At 41.2% G+C, this 21,304-nt stretch overlaps 1 long non-coding RNA gene across 3 annotated transcripts in view; it reads right to left on the minus strand.

The window, feature by feature from the left end:
* LOC141993432 (uncharacterized) overlaps positions 1–21,304 on the minus strand; it is a 44,865-nt gene that overhangs the window by 6,856 nt on the left and 16,705 nt on the right. The window contains exon 1 of one of the 3 annotated variants that reach the window (XR_012640858.1): positions 394–661. The exons of the other annotated variants lie outside the window; for them this stretch is intronic. This is a non-coding gene — a long non-coding RNA (uncharacterized LOC141993432). Of the gene's footprint in view, positions 1–393; positions 662–21,304 lie in introns of those variants that run through there. 3 annotated transcript variants of the gene reach the window in all.

Raw genomic sequence — 21,304 nt, forward strand, 5'->3', positions numbered from 1 at the left:
TGCAGCAATAAACACAGATGCTTAGATCAGCTGTGCATGGGAAGGCTCAGGTACGGAACTGCCCAGTTACTCAAGTGCACACACCCCTCTGGAGTGTAAACCCAAAATTATACTGTCTTGTGCTGCACAGAGATCTGTACAGCGTAAACTCATGAAATTCACCCCCTCCCTTAATTTGGAGAGGAATATACACAGCTTTCTGCCGTCAGTTATGATTTCCACACACACTGATTTTAGACAAAACAAAAACAAGTTTATTAACCACAAAATATAGATTTAAAATTATTATAAGGGATAGCAAACAGATCAAAGCAGATTACCTAGCTAATAAAACAAACACGCAATCTAAGCTTAATATACTAAAGAAATTTGATATGTGTAACACATTCTCACCCTAAATGTTGGTTTAGGCAGATTGCAGAGATTCTTGAAGGCAAGCTGCACTTGCTTGCAGCTTAAAATACCAGTTATTCCTTTCACAGGCTAGACAACACTCTAGCCTGGGTTCAGCCCTTCTCCCCTAGTTCAGTCTTTTTGCTTCTCAGATGTTTCCAGCAGTTTTCTTTCTTGGGCACGGAGTCAGTGAAGAAAAAAACCACGATGATGTCACTCCCCTGCCTTAAATAGTTTTTGTATATGGGGGGAATCCTTTGTCTCCAAGTTTGATTCCCACACCTGGTCAGTGGAAAAATACTAGTATTATCATGGAGTCCAGTACCAGATGACTTGGTCACACACCTCTGTAAGGCCATAGCAGCCATGAGACACAGGCTGTTTGTAACGTTCTTACGAAGGCATCTCAGGAAGGCTCCCTGGTGGGAGATTAGCATGTTCTAAGACCTATTGTTCTCCCTAATGGCCCTTCCCAACCAGCCATGTAAACTGATTGCATTCTGTCTAGTCGGCAGTCCCCAGGTGTAAACACCTTTGTAATAGGTGTATAGACAAGATTCTTAACTTCAGATACAAAAATGATACATGCATACAAATAGGAGACTCATATTCAGTAAATCATGATCTTTTCAACGACACCTCACACGACCTATCTTGTATAAAATACATCATAGTTATGCCATAAACATATTATAACAATATCTATCTGAAGAATGATAATGCCACATGCCCCATTTCTAATCAGACCAGAAGCAGACTCCCAGCCCAGTTTTGACCATCTCAAGAGGCTTGCGTGTAATTTAGCTTTACATCTGAATCTTTGGGCCATGATCAGTGTTGAATCTTTTGAGCTTCTGACTACACCAACGGTGTCCACCAGTGGTTACAGACTAATCCATCTCAATTGTTTGGTTGATTCTGGAGACTCTCCCAATCGATCATGATCTCCAGCCGCTAAAAGTCTGGTGGTGCAGCAGGGCTGCCACTAAGGCAGGCTCCCTGCCTGCCTGGTTCCGTGCTGCTCCCGGAAATGGCCAGCATGCCCCCACGGCCCTGCGGGGGAGCGGGGAAGGGGGGAGCGCAGAGGTCTCTGCACACTGCTCCTGCCTGCAAGCACCGCCCTGGAATGGAGAACTGCGACCAATGGGAGCTGCAGGGATAGTGCCTGCAGAGAGGGGCAGTACGTGGAGCCATGTGCCCCTCCCACCCAGGGCTGCAGGGACACATTGACCCCTTCCAGGAGTGGTGTGGGGCCGGGGCAAGTAGGGAGTCTGCCTTAGCCCCGCTGCACTGCCGCTCGGGAGCTGGCCCACATAAGTGCCGCCTGGCGGGACCCCACACCCCAGACCTGAGCCCCCTCCCGGAACCGGTACCCCATACCCCATCCTGCACCCTAACACTCTGCCCCAGCCCGGAGCCCCCTCCTGTACCCAAACTCCCTCCCAGATTGCACCCCTCACCCACTCCTGCACCACAACCCCCAGCTTCATGCTCAGCCCAGAGCCCCCTCCCACACTCCAAACCCCTCGGCCCCAGTTCAGAGCCTGCACCCCCTCCGGAACCCCACTCCCCTGCCCCGGTCCAGTGAAAGTGAGTGAGGATGGAGGAGAGCAAGTGACAGAGAGAGGGGAGGGATGGAGTGAACGGGGCAGTGCCTCGGGGACCGGGCAGGGTAGATCCTGGGTTGCACTTAAATTCAAAAAGTGATCTTGAACGTAAAAAGGTCGGAGACCACTGCCGTACACGTTCTCACACAGACTCTCATTATTCAGAGGTGCCAAAGTCGTTCGTGCATATTTGCACACCTTAGCAAACTTTTCAATAGTCTTCAGATATAACGTATGTATTCATTGGATTGCCATTTCTGAGATGCGCACAGTAGCTATTCATTATAAACATTCTAAGTGCTATATTATAAATTATAGGCACAGCCCTTGCAGGACTAAGCAAATTTTTGCATCAGTCTGAAGAACTTAATAAACCGAAACCTCTTTAGATTGGCTGATACGGTTGAAATAAAGTAGAATATGGAATGATCATTAGTACCCACCATTAAGTGAAGACTTCTTCAGACATTGTCTTCACTACAGGGGTAAGTTGACCAAGTTACACTACTCCAGCTATGTGAATAACATAGCTGGAGTCGATGTAGCTTAGGTTGACTTCCCACGGTGTCTTCACTGCGCTATGTCGATGGGAGATGCTCTCCAGTTGACTTCCCTTACTCTCTCGGAGAGATGGATTACCGGCTCGACCAGAGAGCACTCTGCTGTTGATTTAGTGGGTCTTCACTAGACCCGCTAAATCGATCCCTGTTGCAATCAATTGCAGCAGGGTCAATCTCCCCATAGTGAAGAGCAGCCCTTAGAGACAAACTGACAGCTGACATAAGCAGGCTGAATTCCACTGATTGCAATGGAATTGTGCCCACTTACATCGGAAGTGAATTTGGCCATTATCATCAAATTTTCTTTTCGTTTGGCTCTGTAATGAAGGAAATCATTGTGATTTGGGCATTCCGCTGCTGGCACAGAGTACAATTAGAGTCTATGTGTATATTTATTTGAACTTGTGGGATCAAGTTTTGAATATGGTTAATCTATTATGAGACATAAATTCAGTCACATGGTAAAGAGATTACAATGAAATTATATACACCCTCTATTAGAACTCCACTGCTAACTCAGAACAACACTCGTTTATTATTATTATGCATCCCAAAGTGCTTTTGGCACAGTTCTGACACACTCAAATAATAGACATGTAATCCAAATTTATTGCCAAAGATAGATCCCCCTAGGAATGGCAAACTGTCCACTCAGTTCCTGTACTGTCAGATTCCATATTTTGCCAGCTATCCAAATGATTTTGGGCAGGTTTCCAGGAAAAATATATTAGATGCATATTATAAAACACTATTTTGACCTGCACCTTTGTTTTAAAAAAAAGGAGAGAGAGACACACACCAAACTTTTAAACAGGAATAATAGAAGACAGGCCCTAGAATTTGTGCCCTAAGAATTTGTGAAGGCAATTCAGTGATCCATCAAAGTAATCACATTTAAATACTTGGTATAAACATACAGTAAGATTCTGGGAGAATGAAATACCAATTCCTATACCTTTTCATTTATTTCCACTGTCCCCCACCCCTGTTTGATTTAATATTGGAAGACAGGTAAATAGATGGAGAATTGGCTGATGTGTTTTTTCCATCAATTAAAAAATGTACAGCATCTGGATCAGCCTCCATGCAAGAGACCTAATACAAATTGATTCAGAGAATCTAATTCATGTAAGATATGATTTCAATTCATTATCTGATTTCTAAAACGTAGGGCCTGAAGATCCTGTTTTCGTTATCTAGGCATATGGGGGTCCTGGAAATCAGGAGGAGGGGAGGGATAGCTCAGTGGTTTGAGCATTGGCCTGCTAAACCCAGGGTTATGAGTTCAATCCTTGAGGGGGCCATTTAGGGATCTGGGCCAAAAATTGGGGATTGGTCCTGCTTTGAGCAGGGGGTTGCACTAGATGACCTCCTGAGGTCCCTTCCAATCCTGATATTCTATGAAAAGGTGTACTGTAGCTTGCAAAGGATTTAAAATGTACTGTGCATGATCCTACCGGACACCCTGCACCCCACACTCTCTAGTTCAATGGAAGTTGGATTGGGACCACTGTGTGAAATATCTCCCTGTCTTTTCCTTTATGAAAAGTTATCTAATTGCATGGGTGTTCCCTAGATCACTGTATTAGTAATGGGGCCTTATTCACACAAATGAGGTCAACAGGACAACTTTGTGAATAAGGCAAATGGGATTTAGCTCCATAAACTGGATCCAATGCACATTTAAGTAAATAGAAAGACTGCCATGGGCTTCAGTGGGCATTGAATCAGACCCTATATCAGTATCCCTTAAGACTATGTATTCTGTTATCCTTACCCTTGGAAAACTCTCATTGGCGCCTATAAAGATCTTTCAGAGTAACAGCCGTGTTAGTCTGTATTCGTAAAAAGAAAAGGAGTACTTGTGGCACCTTAGAGACTAACCAATTTATTTGAGCATGAGCTTTCGTGAGCTACAGCTCACTTCATCGGATGCTCACAGGGGAGATTACATTGGTTCATTTGTCCTTTTGTTAGTGTTTTATACTGTCTGTATTTTAGATTTTTTTTCATTTTCTTTCCACCTTTTCTCTGAGTTCCAATGGGACAAATTCATTTAGTGTTCACTGCGAAATGGTTCTGGAATAGATTACATTGTGCTTAATTGATTGTATTTTTGTAAGACCATTTAAGTGAAATATATTTTTAGGGGTTTTAGGTTTATATTGAAAATTAATAAAAAGTATTAAAAAGAAGATAGCAAAATATTTTTAACAATACTAATGCTTCTGGATTCCATTGTTGTAATATATCTATATATCTGTACGTACCCCTATGCTCCTCATGGAGTTAGCATACTGATGCGACTAAGAAATACACTTGCAGCTTTCTATATAGTTTTCATATTATACTCTATTTACTTAAGATTTTTTAAAAATCAAGAAGTCTTACAAAAGTTAATTAGGTCTTTAAAAATGTGAAGTGTAATCAAAGAGTTTTGCTTCATGTCTAGGTTTCAGTGCTAGACTATTGGCATCATATTGCATGATTAAGAGTCACTCTCCTAATTTAGCTATTAGGCAATCATTAGGCTGATTACTACATATTGACTGCTGTACTTAGCTCTCTGATCATGCTACAGGAGGAAAAATTGTACCTGCAGAAATTTACCTACGACAGCTTTGCCTAACAGTTCTCAAAGCTGTTTTGCTTTTTAATATGTTTTGCCTTTCAAAGTAAATTCTCACCTTGGCATTTACAAATGTAAAATCCCTGTCAGGTTGTTACAGTAGATTGTAACATTGTGGCTGGATTTAATGCCCAAAAACCAAATATTGCTTGTGCATCCCAAACTCCCAAGGTCCATTCAGGTCATTTTTTCATACCGGAAGATAATTGGAATGAAATTCAGTTATTATATAAAGGACAGAGGAAAGATAGTCTTGTGGTTTAAGGCACTGTACTGGGACTTGGGAGACTTGAATTTAATTCCTGTCTCTCCTATGGACTTCTTGGGCATGTCACTGATCTCTGGCAGCACACACACACAGCTAGGGACGCACCTGCTGTAGAATCACACAGTCTACAAACAGCTCTCTATCAGAAGACTCAGCTAGGAAATCGCCCGGCACTCAAGTGCCGCTCTCCTCTGGAAAGTACACCAAAATAATATTGTCTTGCGCTGTAGAGAAATCTATACAATGTAAGCTCATACATTCGCCCCCTCCCTCAATGTGCAGGAAGATATGCACAACTTCTTCCCCCCCACTCCCAGTTTTTTTAATTATTAAACCCAATTTGTGCAATTTCTAACTGGGAGTGGGGGGGAAGAAGTTGTGCATATCTTCCTCCACATTGAGGGAGGGGGCGAATGTATGAGCTTATGTTGTATAGATTTCTCTACAGCGCAAGACAATATTATTTTGCAGAGGAGAGCTGCACTTGAGTGCCGGGCGATTTCCTAGCTGAGTCTTCTGATAGAGAGCTGTTTGTAGACTGCGTGATTCTACAGCTGATGCGTCCCTAGCTGTGTGTGTGTGCTGCCAGAGGCCAGTGAGCCTAATTCAGCAAAACAGGGGAGAGAAAGCCCAAGTTAGTGGAACAGTGAAAACCTAGTACATCAGGTGGTATCTCAGAAGGGGGGGTCCAACCCGTCAAAATGGCAATCAAAGGCATGACTCTATGACCCTTTTGCATCCCAAACTCCCACTGGAGTGAGTTTGGGGTGTACTAGGAAGAGAAGATCAGGCCTAGATTGCCATACTGTGAAAAATTATTATACTGAATTGGAAAGGAACTCCTTTGGTTTCATAGCCAGTGAAATTCCTTCTCCCCCTGTAAAGTACTGGAGTAAATAGGCCTTCTGGAGGTGAAGTGTTCTGAAGTGTCAGACACTGCCCTTTGCCCCACTTGTGTGAGGTGTTGGGGCTGTTAGATCTTTGTCATTGCTGAGCTATTGGTTCTTTCCTGGTCTGCTCCCAACACTATCCTCTGTGCAAGCCTATGTCAGGCCATAGTAGAGCTCATCCCACTGGTAAGCATTGAGTGCATTTGCTCTCCACTGAATCTCTGCACAACTTAATTTGCTTGACTAGCAGTCTGTGCGTGAATCCGTAATTAATAGTCAGATTTAATTTCTCACATATGAAAATGTGTCTGCAATGCATAATCAGCCATAAATGCTTGGAAACTTAGTCACTTTCTGAAGCATTTAAAATGATGAAATTCATATCTCCTGCAATCTTATTCTGTGTATATTATATAATACATAAAAATGCCCACACAAAACACCTTATGTAAAAAAAAAATGACGTGACTATTGGTGGGATATAACATCACCTAATATATTTTTATCATATCACCAAGTATTTTCCTTCTGAAGATAATTGACTGCTCTTGATTGAAGATTCTGTTATCATTAGGAGAATACGCTTTTGTTTTATAATTTCCCAAACCTGCTATAAATCCAGCTACTCACCTCTTCTCTCTGTAAAGAACTGACATCTGCCAGCAGTAGCTTCCCACACAAACGCAGACCCCTTTGAATATTACCTCACAAAAGTCATGTGTATGAAAAGACATGCCAGGTCAAGAAAGTAGTAGCATTTAAGTGATATCATTTCAGCCAGCAAGTTAAAATGAAGCCTAGGAGAACTGGTTTGGATAAAAAAACAACTACTTAAACCTTCCTGCAAAATACAAACCAATCCTGAATTGCTAAAGTTTGAAAAAGTTCTGCTAACTTTTGGGGCGTAGCTTTAATCGTTGGAATTCTGAGCAAGTGGTGATACATCGAACACATGTCTATGCACTGAGATCTTGCTGAGAATAGCCCATGGATTGCTAGCTCTTCACTCCTAGCTCTGTAGTATGTGGGGAGACCGGCTCCTATGCAGGACTGATGTCAAGGTTAGGGATGCTGACTCTTGGGTACCGTTGAATCTGAATCCCAGTGTGGCTCATTTTAAGCATTAAGGAGATATATGCAAGTTAAGGATTTTAACTTGCATATATCTTCTCCACATCAACAAATAGGGATGGGCTCCAGAACTGATATCTGTCCTCTTCAGTACAAGTAAGTTCAGAGAAGGGAAAGGGACAGGTGCATAGGCATGTTTCTACCTCTTTCCTCAGTCTTGTGCAATCTGGATGAGTAGCCTCCCTCATTGTACTGCTTTCATAGCAGGAGCTGAGTTCACATGGGTGGGTTCTGTACTAGCTGCGGGGGGTGCTGCTGGCACAGAATTCCCAGGCAAATAGATGTGCAGCCTAACGTTTCAGAATCAGTTCACTCATACCTTTGTACTTCCTGCTTTGGGCTGGGAGTAGCACTAGAAGTGTGAAAATTATTCCAGAGAATGTTGTTCTTGTGGCAGTGATGTGGCCTGGCAGATCCAGAAAACAGTAGGAGGAAAAGAAAAAAAAAGAGTTTAGGTGCTTTGAACAAGATTCTGAACTGAAGTTTTTGTGGGGCTAGAGTCTTTCCACTGACTTCAGTGGGCTTTGAATCAGACTCCTGGCTCAGACATCTGACTCACTTGATGTTCACCCATCACTGATTAAAATGTATATTTCCTTTAATTTTCACTTTTCCAGGTGACAACTGCTCTGAAGGAGACCTGTTTATGCACTACTATAGATCAGAAATGCTATGCTTCTTCCGGCACATTACAGCCAAAGAGCTATGGATTTTCCATGTAGCTGACTCATAAGAGCCTTACAATTATTAAAACTTTTTGTTTTGTTGTCACTTAAAGAGAAGTAAACATCAATCGGGATTTTTTTCCCTGGTAATTAATCAGTGAGCACCTTCTCTTCCCTACTCCCTTTATTTGCTTTACTTTATGTCTGCCCTATTTCTTACTAATGGTACCAGGCAGCTGTACTGCGTGGACTTCTCTGCTTTAGTAACAGAACTCTACTCTTGGATCAATCATAGCTTTACAAATTAGAACAATCCACACTGCACACATTTGAAATATGAAGGAGAAGGATTCTAATTTTTTATAATGCCAGCTTTGCATGCATTATACAGCGTGCATAATGTCCTTTAAATTAAGAAATTAGTGACATTTCCTTGATGGCTCACTTTCTTATTAGGTCACATTTGGCATAAGTCTTCTAGGCTATTTCTGATTATTCATATAATATCATTTTATATATGAGGACGGCCCATTTTCCACTAATTTCTCAACCCTGTTTTTTCTTTCTTTAATGGCATACGCCCAGCTACTGATATAAAAGAAAAAGAAAGTGTATGGGGGGGGGGCGCGTGGTACAAACACAACTCTGCTGTACAACTGAAACGGGTAATTAAGCTCTGCTAAGCACATCGCTACAGCCCAGCTGGCACAATTAAAGAAATAGCTGATCAGTTCCAGTTATTGATTCTACTCACATGTTTGTTCACGGTTGCTTCTTGTCTAATTAGTTTTCCTGCTTTCTTAGTCTGAAAGCATACCTTTTCGATCACATTTGTTTTCAGGCATCAGGTAGCAGTGCTCTAGTTAGGCTGCTAGCCTCTTCATTTATTTGAATACAACAGTACTTATCCTCACATGTTTTTTAACCCCAAAATGGGACTGATCTCTCTGGGCCTTTATTGAATTTTCTATAGATATTTGATATAATTCTACATGTATGCGAATTTCTTTATATTGTGGAAATTTACCAGTCTGAAAGGGTCAAAATTAGTGGCTGTTTTGGAGATACCTGCACACCTCTGAAATGTGGGTGTAGCTGCTGACTAGATAAGAATGACTATTTAGGACACTGACCCTGTGTTGTGATCTGACATGGGGGACTGCTGTGTCAGGAATTTTGTCACAAAACATGTTTTCACTGATTCATCAAAACTGAAACTTTTTGCAGAAATGTATTGGTTTTGATTAACCTCCTGTTGGGAAGGTTTCTAGGTCCAGGATGGAATATATGGCCAGAGAGACAGACCCCCAGAATAGCCAATAGCTTGGTTCAGATTCAGTGCCGGATCCAGAACAGGGACTTGCACTTGGGTCTCTGACATCCAGGTGAGTGGCTATCTTGGAGTAGATCTCTCTTGTGGTTTTTTACACACTCACTCTCATTCATTCATTTTCATTCCAATGGGGAATGAAAACAAATTTCAAAACCTCAAAATTTTACACAAGCAGAATTCTTATTTTCTGGCCACCCCTACAGCTCTGCTCTGCTTGTTCTAGTGTTGCTGTGTGCTGTTAAACAGCTACCACATTTTACCCCAGAGGTGAATGCATTTCCATGGTGGGTAGGTAATGTTTGTGTATGGAGATATATAACAAACAGATCATTGCAATCTGCATTATTTTTATTTTAGGATATTTAATAACAACAAAGAAGAAAGAATACACTAACGTCTCCATGACAGAATTCACAATGTAGTATATAGTGGTGATGCTGAATATTGGTGAGATACATATTTACAATGTATGTGTCTGCACTCATGAATAATCACAATAAACACAGAAAAGCTAAAGGACTTCATACAGACTAGTACTCTTACAGATTTATGGGTGAAGTGCATAGAAAATAAAAGGCCTAACTGTTCCATCACTTAAAACACTGTAGGAAGAATGATCATGCACCAGAAGTGTTTTGAGAAGTGTATGACACGGACTAATAGAATAGAAAATATTATGTTAAAATCATATTGTGCTTTGGAATCCTTTGCGGTAAAAGCTGCTACATAAATACAGGTTTCTATTAACTATGTGCAGTATAGTCAGTGGATACACATTACAATACCCTCTATCTCCATTAATATCTCTTTGGTTCTTGATTTCCCCTCCTCTACTGTGGGGGGAAAAATAACCAAAATTGAAGTATTAACTGATGACAACTATTCTCTGTGCTTCAGTCATCCAAAATACCCGGCACTGCAATCCCGTTCTCTAGGTGTCCCTAAACCTCCAGTAAAAGCTGGGACTGGATGATAGGGGATGAATCGCTAAAAATTGCCCTGTTCTGTTCATTCCCTCTGAAGCATCTGGCACTGATCCCTGAAAGAAGACAGAATACTGGGCTAGATGGACTGTAGGTCTGACCCAGTTTAGGCCATTCTTATGTTCTTAGGTTAAGAATGAAGAATCTGTTAGTGATTCAAAGTCAAAGGGCACACATAGGAGCAGTAGCTGTGGTTCAGGCTCAGAGCATGGTGTGAAAGACGATTAGTGCATATGCACTTTACGAAAGAGGATTAGTGGATCTTGCCCTATGTGCCAAAATTGTGCATCCCCATGCCCTGCCCCTCCGCCATCTGGATTCTGCAAGCTAGATGGCAACTATTATTGTGTACAATATATGTACAAAGCCAATGATCCAACTGGAGAATGTGTGACCTGGCGAGGTCAACTAGGTTGGATGGGTATAGCCAAGAGCATAATGTATCTCTAAACAGTATATAAGAATTAAAAATCATGTATATTGTTTTCTCCTCACTGCACTCCTTATGTCTTCTTATGCTTATGCGTTTATTCTCTTCATTGTACAGTAATGGTGCTGAATGTTGGTGAGATAGCTCGCCCCAACCTTATGCACTCACTTTTGAATAATTAATGTGAATGCTGAATACAAAGCCTATTTTTTCAAATACAAGGTAAGTTAGCCAATTGGAGGGGAGGGATGGTTTCAAGGTTAAGAGACGGGGCTGGTACTCAGGAGACCTGGGTTTAGTTCCTGGCTTTGCCTCAGGCTGCCTGTATGTCCTTCAGTAAGTAACTTAGGCCATGTCTACACTAGCAGTTAGGTCGGCAAAACTTTTGTTGCTCAGGGGTGTAAAAAAACACCCCCGAGCGACATAAGTTTTGCCAGCATAAGCGCTTGTATGCACAGCACTATGCTGGTGGAAGATGCTCTCTCACTGACATAGCTACTGCCATTCATTGAGCTGGTTTTATTATGTCGCTGGGAGAGCTCTCTCCCGTCGGCAGAACGCGGCTACACGAGCACTCTTACAGCGGCACCGCTGAATCGGTACAGCTGTGCTGCTGTAAGCTTGTAAGTGTAGACATGGCCTTTAGCTCACTGCGCCTCAGTTCCCTGCCTGTGAAGTGGTGATAACAGCACGTCGCTATACATGAGGGGAGTTGAGAGGATAAGTGCATTAAAGGTTGGGAGGGCCTCAGCTATTAAAATGATGTTGGCTGTAGTAGTGCCTAGTTTGATAGAGATGGGTGTTTGGGACCCCCTGACCTATCTTTTATTGAGAACTCACCTTATTGTGGTGAAACGTTCTCATTTTCCTACCACAAAAATGACGTAAATTGGCAGAGTACAGCACTTATATAAAGCTGCTTGCATTTGTCTTTAAAACACTGAAGTCACACCACTCCCTATTCAAAAACCACAGGCTCCATTGTCACACCACTAGACCAGAAAGAGACAATTATCCTTGGCAAAAATATATTTTCCCTGCTCATTTCCTGGAAACAAAAGCTTCAAGTCATGGTGGTGAAAAAGCTGCCCAATGGTGCTTATAAGGAAGAAGAAATGGCACATGGTACCAAATCATCATCTTTGTCAGAGTGAGAAGGAATAAAGCTCCAAAATATGGCAACAGATGCTTGTGTGAAATGGAGAGAGCGTCTTTGTGGCCCCACAAAACAGTTTACCAATAAAGCTCTCTTCGGTTGTTAGAGTTGGGTTCAATAGCAATGACAGCTGTCAAGTTGCTTGGGGAGTCTCTGCAATGCCTTCAACATTTTAATCACTCCAGCAAAGGCCCAGAATAAATGTTTGTGTTTTGAACACGGCTATTGCCATCCAATATTGAAAAGGAATGGGTAATTGTTATTTACCTACGAATTAAAAATGAGAAGGAGCCTTTGATCGTTGTGATACGGTTCTCGTTTCTGTAAGTAGAAAGGACAGGTCCACTTGCATTTTAATTTGGAATGGTTAATTGGTGATTTACATAGCCCCTACTCCCATAAAGCTCTCAAACCACAGATGATGAACCATTCCCTCTCACCCCCAGAAGATCAACTGACAGATTTTAATATTCCATTAACTTTCCGGATTTACTGTAACATTGTATCTTGAGACATCGGCACACTTTGATTCAAACGGCAGGAAATTAATTTTCACTTTTATTACACTACCAATAACTTTCTTAAAAATAAAACTTTTAAAACTATTGATGACATGAGTATAATACTGTAAAAATGACATGAAGAATTATTAATTTTATTTCCTCAGGAGAAGGAAGAGAGGGGGTAATTATAGCTTTCGCACCATTGTATTCAACCTGGAATTAAAATGCTTTTCTAAGACATGAAACTCTCATAGCACAAGAAATTATCATGATGTAATTCTTTGGAGTTGAAAGGTATTAACTTTTGTTAACCCCTTTCTTTGCAGCTGGAATGTTTTGAGTGAATATTTCTGCAAAGGGCTCTGTGAGAGGGCAAACCACATATAAATCCAACATCACAAAGACCAAATCTTTCTGTGTTGTCTAAAATGAACAGAAATATTTTTGGGAAAAAAGTGGCTTGTTAGTTACTTAATTTTTGTATCACATTTTAGCTAATTCAGTTTTGTGGTGATTTGATATTGTGAGATTATCACTACAAAAGGTTTTCTTCCCCCCCCGGCTCTCTTGCTGGTAATAGCTCACCTTAAGTGATCACTCTCATTACAGTGTGTATGGTAATACCCATTGTTTCATGTTCTCTATGTATATAAATCTCCCCACTGTATTTTCCACTGAGTGCATCCGATGAAGTGAGCTGTAGCTCACGAAAGCTTATGCTCAAATAAATTTGTTATAAATAAAGTCTCTAAGGTGCCACAAGTACTCCTTTTCTTTTTGCGAATACAGACTAACACGGCTGCTACTCTGAAACCTGAAGTGATATAGTTATTTGCACTGTTGTAGCCATGTTGGTCCAAGGATGTGAGGAAGACAAGGTAGTATCATTTATTAGGCCAGCTTCTGTTGGTGGAAGGGGACAAGCTTTTGAGCTTCACACAGCTCTTCTTCAGGTCCTATAATACTGTAAAAATGACATGAAGAATTATTAATTTTATTGCCACAGGAGAAGGAAGAGGAGTAGTTAGTTATACAGGAATTCTTCCAACCTATGAAGGCATTTTTAGCCTATGTTTTTCCTTGTGAACATTAAGATTTAAATTGTTTGCTCATGCTCTCTCTTCTCCCCAGTGCACAGACAGATAAAAAGAGACAGTGTTAAATAAAGGTAAACTCAAATAATATACGAGCTGTGCTTAAAAACAACATTATTAAAGTATTTTAGTAACAAATTCCTGTAAATGCTATAAAGTCTGGAAAGTTAGTTATGTTTCCCAGCCATCATCATTCTGCTGCTAGTATTCTCAGCCACCTACCAGTTACCTAGGTGCAAGAGACCCCCACCATTCACAACACCTTTCAACTCTAAGGATTACATCATGATAATTTCTTCCTCAGTTGGAGCCCAGGGAAAGCTTCAATGGTATGAAAGTTCTAATGCTAGAAATACAATTCTTCATATCTACCCAATTAAGTTCAGGAATTGCTATGGCATATTTTGTTGTATGATTGTATCATCCACACCCACTCTCCTAACCAGTGTTGGGTACTGATGCTACATAATAACACGCTGTCAAGGCAGATTAATGGAAGGTCTGTAGGATGTGTAGGCTCCATGCTAGAAGAGATCCCTGGATCTGTCAGCTGGCAGCATACACCTGATTACCGCCAGCCAGCCACCTGCTTCCATTGCAGCATGTACGATTCAGGCAGAGAGGACAGAGGAGTAGGAGATATACTGGGTACTAGCCCCTCCGGTTGGCATTTAGATACTTTATTGACAGGCACCTTACAAATAGCTAAGATAGATGATCAGCTCACATCAGTTGACTTCGCAACTGACTGGCAGGAAAGACAGAAGGCAGGCAGCAGATGGCGCTCATGTACTGCCTGGGGCATAGGGAAACTGCCCAATCTGTACAGTTCTGGTGAGGGTCCCCTAGGAATATTGAGTTCAGGGCTGGGTATCTGTATACCACAAACACATTGATGAATTGGAGGCAGTTCAGAGAAATGCAAAGAAAATTATCAGAGACTGGAAATGTTTTGTCTTGTGAGGAGAAGTTAAAAGTAGGCATACGTGGTGATTAAATGGAGTGGGATAAAAGCCACAGCTAATAGCAGGATACTAATATGAAGGTAGGAGAGGATACAGGGTGGAATAGAGGGGAGGAACTAGGGTTAATGAGATGAAAAACAAAAATGCAGGCTTAATATCAGGGAATACTTTTTGACCATGAGATCAATGAGACTTTGTGGGGAGCAGTCTCCCAAGGGAAGTGATGGGAGTCAGGCTCTTTGGACCATTGAAAACTAGACAGGCAAAAGCACTATAAAACATACTGTAGGAAATAACTCTGCATGGGCAAGGGGTTAGACTTGATGACCTAACAGATGTTTTGCGTCTATGATTCTGTAGTATGCATATGTAGATTTTCCCGCACCCATCGTTTGGATAGGGGAAGAAGGACCTTCTCATGGGTACTTTGGCATCTGTTGCAAAAGCAGATGAGGTGTCTGACCCCTGTTAAGCAGATGAATGATACAACTGCAAGGGAGTTTCAAGCTCACATTGGGAAACTGGAGTGAAGTGAGTGGGGTATCCCAATCACAGTCGGACATTGGACGTTGGATGAAAAATAGATGTTGTCTCTGGATAATGTATTATAAAAGATAATGGATATAAAAGATAAAAGACTGATGCTTCTGGCCCACAGTGGGGCTGCGGGTTGTGAGAGCCAGATCTCTGTCCAGCATGTGGAAAGTAGGATGGAAGATGTTAGTGTTTCAGGCGCGTCTGAGGAGGGATGGGTTGGTCTCTATGGTGGGGGAAGAAGGAGAGGCCTCTCTGGCCTGTTGATGGAGGATGGACAAGTATATGAAACTAAAATAAAGGCTGGTAATTAAATGAGTCTCCTGACATTTCTGTGGGGTTTAACTATTAATGGTTAATTGCAATTTGTCTTAACTTTATCTTAACAAAGTTTTTGTCTGGCAATTTCTTAATTTTTTCATGTAGCAACCTGTGGGGTTTTTTTGTGTGTGTTTGTTTCATGTGTGCATAATTCAAATATCGTTGAGCAGATGATTCTTGTAATTTTTGTGGCACCTGCATTGGATCAGAGATGCTCCGGAGAGTTACATGCTCTGCCAGCTGTGTGGGCAGAGCCTTCAACAACTGAAGCCTGTCCCTCTAGATCCAAGAAAGGTTTAGTCTCACACGCAGGAGCCCACAACAAAGGAGAAATGGGGCATTCCCCCCCCCCCCCCCCGAAAAATAAGGCTGTGTTCACACTGGATACAAACTCCATTCTCATAACTAGATGAGGCCAGCCATACCCGAGACCTCAAAGAAATCATAAGCTCCACATACCTAGCCAGCAGAGCCAGTAAATCTTCAGAGGCCTGTGTGTTAGCAGATTCTACAATTTCAGTGAAGCTTCAAATGTGCTCCTAAGAGCAGATGAATAGGGATTGACAAGATCCACTGCCGAAGTATATAGCATAAGTACAGCATGTGATGCCTCTCCAAAGTTATAAGCTTCCCTCTGGAATTGCTAGTTGGACTTACCAGTACTATAAGGCACACACACACCTCATGGAAGTTGAACGTAGTTGAGTGAGCTTGTAACCTTTGTAACCCTCAGAATTCCTGTCAATGATAACCAAGTAATCGCAGTGAGAGCCATATTTCAGGTCTCACATAGCACATATGGTTTCTGGTGATTACGTCTTCACTTGCATGGGGTCCGTGGTATTAGCATAAGGCTATAAGTACATTACAGTTGTTTTAGGTGGTATCAGTTTAAATCCCACCCCTAAACCAGTTAGCTTCATAAAGTGCCTCTACAGTAAGAGAATGGGTGCATTGGAAATGCCGTAAATGGACAGATCAACAGATAAAAGAATGTAGAAGTAGGTCTATGTTTTATCATACGCAGAGCAACATGTTATTTTAAATCATCTGCTAGAAGTTAAAGTCCGCACTAGGGGACCTGACATGGTTTTTGACATGAAGGAGTTTATCTTGAACAATTAAATTTGGAAAATAAACTAAAAAAATGGCTTTGCCAATGAACGTCAAGTCTCCTCCACCCCACCACAAATACACACATTTCCTGTAGAATGAGAAAATTCAACCCCTGCCCAAAAGTGTTTTCTTGAGTGATGAGGATTTAATATGGAAGCTAGAATGGAAACTGTCATTCATCCTCAATTATGGAGTCATCACATGAGTCTGTAACAATGGCTATTACTGTTAAAACATTTTATGTGTGAAGGAGGTGAGGAACAATGGATCATGCTCACCTACTGTTCTTTTTCTTGTGTACTCTCTGGCTGTCCTTTATATGCTTTACATCAGCCCTCACAACACAGCCACTGAAAAATGCTTTACATGGTTTTATGATAAAGAAACCTCTCCTGGATTTTAAATGAATTTTAGCCTCTTTTCTATTGTATAAGCTACTTAACTGCCCATGCCCCTTCTCTAATAACTAAAGAAACACCTTTCTTTCAACTGACAGGTTTCAGAGTAACAGCCGTGTTAGTCTGTATTCGCAAAAAGAAAAGGAGTACTTGTGGCACCTTAGAGACTAACCAATTTATTTGAGCATGAGCTTTCGTGAGCATCCGATGAAGTGAGCTGTAGCTCACGAAAGCTCATGCTCAAATAAATTGGTTAGTCTCTAAGGTGCCACAAGTACTCCTTTTCTTTCAACTGAATCCCATTGAAACACTGTAATAAAATTTAGGCCACATCACAGCATCACTCCTTTGACACATGTAAATTTGGCTTCTCTGTTCTGATTCTAAATTTTATTAAGGCTCTGATTCAGCAAAACACTGAGTTAAAGGCTTAGGCACATACTTAGGGTTAAGTCCTGTTGACTTCAGATGTTAACAATAAGCATGGGTTTAAGGGCTTTGCTGACTCACTGCCTAAAAGTCCATTATAAGGACCAGAATACAATACCGTACTCTTCTCAAGAAAATTTAGCCCCCTCAGATCCAAAAATAGCCTTGTAGGGAGATCTGTGATATATTTTATATTAATAATCTAATAACACTGATATAATGCAAGAGGTCAGGGGTCCTCCACAAATCTGAAACTCTTTTTGCTTCGTGTGAAGGTGTCAGTCCCTGCTTCAATTCTCTTGTCAGGGTGCTTTTGATGCAGAAATTTCCAAAGTCATTTACATAGTTCAGAAAATATATTACATAACAAGGCAGTCAAGCTAAATTACAGACAACTCTTTCCAATCAGGCTGCAGGAGCTCTGTGTTGATCTGCACAGCTCTCGCTCCCCCCCACCCCCAGCCCAACTCAGATGTTGTCATGGAAACCAGTTTTTGTCATGCACACTAGAGGGTCCCACATGTCTTCTTTTTTTCCAGTGTAATCTGCTGTCACTGCAGTAATAGCAGTAGCTGGTGGTTTGGGGTTTTTTTTAATATACTCTTCTCAGTACCACATATCACTTTCAGCTACCTAGGTGAATGCTTGACATTACCAGCATGGTGTGCTACTATTCATTTAAACAAGGAGACAAAAAACAGATGCACCCTGCTCAAAAAAAATTGCTCAGTACTTTATGCTCTGCAGGGTTGCATGGTATACATCTACCAACATTTCACCTTTTCTCTTTTAAGAGATGTAGGATGAATGTCTTTCAAATGAAAAGGCAGCCTATGACGGGGGGGGGGGGAGGAGGGGGATGATAAGAAATAAGATCAAAGACATAAATAGAACAAAATATGCATAAGAGATCTCATCTGAGATCAAAGATGTGAGTGTAATTACCATGAATAAGAAGTGCAGTGTTCACCCAGAACAAAATGTTTTGTGCATGGATAATTCTATAAAAACAAAAACTGTTCTGTGGAAAATTGAGCCCTCTACAATGAGAAAGAGACATTTATTCTGTGGTGAGTGGAAAAAATCATACTGAGTCCACTCTAAATGTGATATTGCTAATAACACACGGCCCCAATGCAAGGCAAAACTCATCAGAGTAGCTCAACGATAACATCAGAACCTTCTGTTTAAAGACTTGATCTGGGGGAAAAAAATAATCTTCAGAAATGCTTAGTTCACACAGAGACTCTTTTTAGGGGTATATGCAGTACTCAAAATAAGGGGGCAGTAGAAATAATTGCACCGGTTGCAATGAAATAATGTAATGCATATAATAAGAATTGTGTAGAAAATGAGAGGGTTCTCTTTATTTAATCTATTCACTCAAGAGTTGACTCTATTTGTCATTTTTTAAAGGTCATTATGTCCATATGCCCAGAGGCTTTTATAAGACTTTTTTAAATGAACTGAAAGAAGTTGCTCAGAGGACCTGACCAGCAAATGATACAACAGTGACTGAGCTGAAAATTCAGAAGCGCTGAATCTCCCCATAGAAAGACTGTGGAGAAAGATTTTGGTCAGTTATACCAGAGTATTTCTGGACATAAGTGGAGCTATTTCTGATTTGCATCTGCTACTGAATGCAGAATTTGTTCTCTGAAACAAAGTTGTGTAGCTCCCAGATAAAGATGGGCCCTGCATCTGAATACCTCAGACTTGTGGAAAATTGGAATCTGAACCCAGCTACAGAGCTAGTTTTGCTGGCACCTATCTCTGTCAGTGATCTGAATCAAAACCTCACATATAAAGGTCCCTCAACTTTTGGGAGTTTGAAGTCTGATTCTAGATTGAAATTTTATGTCTCAAGCCCAGAAAAAGCTATGCAGGAATATATGAAAAGCCTTCTGTCAGTGCTTACACTGCATGCACACACTTTCTAAAGATGCCACTGTATTCAGAACTGTATTTAGCATGTCAATGAATGTTCTTTCAAACAGTAGCTTACAGCATCTTTGCATAGACATTTGCTATTGTGCCTATAACACTCGTGCAGTCCAGAAAAGGTATCTACACTCATTTTATTCCTGTAGTTCATTAGTGTTCTGGCAGGTGTGGGGGAGTTCCCTGGAGCTTGTTTTTTGAGCCAAGGAAAATGAATATATTTGTTGTTGTAGATCCTGACATCTATCTAGCTCAATGGTTCTCAACCTATTTACCACGGTGGGCCGTACATGCAGCTCTCTGTGTGTTATGTGGGCTGCATCCGCACAATATATATACTACCCTTATGGCCCTGAGGATGTCACATGGGCCACAGCTGTGTGCTGATTGGACCACAAGCGGCCCACGGGCCACAGGTTGAGAACCACTGATCTAGCTATAAATTGTAAAACTAATTTGTGTGTGTGTGCATGTGCATGTGGCTAGGGTGGATGCTAATTGTTTCCATGCATGAAAATACTTTGTCTGAAAATATGTTGTCTCCATAACCTTTTATGGAGATGCTCAAAATGACGTGAACACACATACGGTGCAATGCTGTGTCTGGAGCAGCACTGAGTTTCATTCTGCAGCTGCTGCATGCAAGCAGATTTGATTGACTTCCTTGGTGATTACATTGACTGCAGATGCTTGTATGCAGTCGCAGAATGGGGGCCAGAGGATTGGGTGTTTTTATGGCATGGAATTAAAGAATTTGATGGTTGATGAGAGTGCACAAAATTAGACTGGCCCTGTTTCATATGACAAAAGGGTCAACGTTATCTTTATTTTTCACTCAGTTAAACATAGTGGACCAGATTCTATCCTCAGTCATGTCCAGGCACCCTCACTAATATCAACGGAGTTGCATGAATGTAATTGAGAGAATAAATTGTCCCATTTTACTAGTAATGTTCATAATATCTGAAAAAAAGCTTTGTCAAATCCTTTAGGACAAAAATGGCATATCTTATTAATACAATCACGTAGTGCTGTTCTGGTCAGGCTTGAAGCACATTGACAGAGAGTTATAGGAAAATGTGTCTTGCTGTTTCCAATACGGCCCCTTGTTCTGTAGAGAACTCTTACTGGATTCATACTACAGATTTGTCAATGAGAAATAATCTCACTTAAAAATTAATGACAGCTTTTTAGCCTGAGGGACTTGGCAGTGTCCATGTAAATACACATTTGAAACATTTCCAATATATTTATTTTAGTGTCAAACCATATAATTCTATATCCTTTTTTATTCTATAAAATGGGTTCCATTTGGACTGGGTCATGAATATTTTTCATGCCTGTGCATTATATTTAGTCATTTTCATTACAGATAATGTTATGGGCCCCAGTTCAGGAAACACAAGCCTAATTTTAGGAATGTGAGTAGTCCCAGTGAAACCAGGTGGGCTGATTCTGCTGAATCAGAACCATACCCATGACTTCCATTAACAGCATGCTCCTCTTTTGGTGAGTGTGAGATATTGGACATAATCCCTGATCTCTATGAACAGAGCAACGTGAGAGATGCCACCTTTGCACTCATGAATCTGAGCCAGTTGAGAAACAGTCCAGCTCCTTCATATAAATTAGAGCAGGTTGAGAGTTGCTTTAATTTATGTCAGCTGCCAACAGCCCCAAGAGGATAATGGGGCAGTTGGGAGTCACTGGGGAAAAAGGAACCCACAAGCTATATATCCTCTTCCCAGGCTATGTCTCCTATTTGCAGACCAGACCCCAACATGGGCAGCCAGGAAGTGGTGGTGTAGGAGCATTTATACCAGCTCTAGGTCAGCAGAATGGTTCTCCCAGTGCAGGTTAATCTGGTTTTAGGGCCATTTTACAAGTACAGAGCTGTGAAAAGCAGCCACAGCACAGCCAAAGAACTGGGCCACTAAATGTACTTCACTGGCAAAAGG

The sequence above is a fragment of the Natator depressus genome, chromosome 9 (genome assembly GCF_965152275.1).
Source record: "Natator depressus isolate rNatDep1 chromosome 9, rNatDep2.hap1, whole genome shotgun sequence".
NCBI lineage: Eukaryota > Metazoa > Chordata > Testudines > Cheloniidae > Natator > Natator depressus.